Below are 590 nucleotides of genomic sequence, written 5' to 3' on the forward strand. Positions count from 1 at the left end.
ACCGAGCCAGATTTTGGCAGGGAAGTTTCACTGGTTGGGAACATGTGGGAATGAAAGTTCAGACACATTTCCGCTCTTTGAGTGCGGAACAAATATGAATTTAATTTGCGAGCTACTAGACTGATAAAAGTTGTTTTAAAGTGCTTATATGTACTTTGTCATGTTTCCGTGATGGAATTTTCTGGTACAGTTCTGGTGGACAAATGACCTGTGAAGCTAGTCGATATTACCGATAAATACAAGGATCACTTCAACATTACAAGGAAAAACAACAATAAAAAAATGAAACAAAAGAGCGGAAGGAGAGAAAAGAAACCACAAAATCACTTACAATATTTAAATGTCAAAAAAAATGACACGGATAGGTAACTTTGCGTATCAGTTAGAATTTTTCAGAACTCTGATTAAGTGAATTCTAATTGTTAAAACGATTTTACAGATATCGTATGCGATGAATATTAAGCAAAAGCGTAAATAGGCCTATAAAATCCTTAACACAAGGTAAAATAATGAAATGAAGGAAAATTGGCGCGCGTATGTTTAAATGATTTTCGCTGACTTGACAACCCTTATGTTATTAGGACACGTCA

This window comes from Oculina patagonica, chromosome 9 (assembly GCF_052425735.1).
Source record: "Oculina patagonica isolate OP01 chromosome 9, crgOcupat, whole genome shotgun sequence".
NCBI classification, from domain to species: Eukaryota; Metazoa; Cnidaria; class Anthozoa; order Scleractinia; family Oculinidae; genus Oculina; species Oculina patagonica.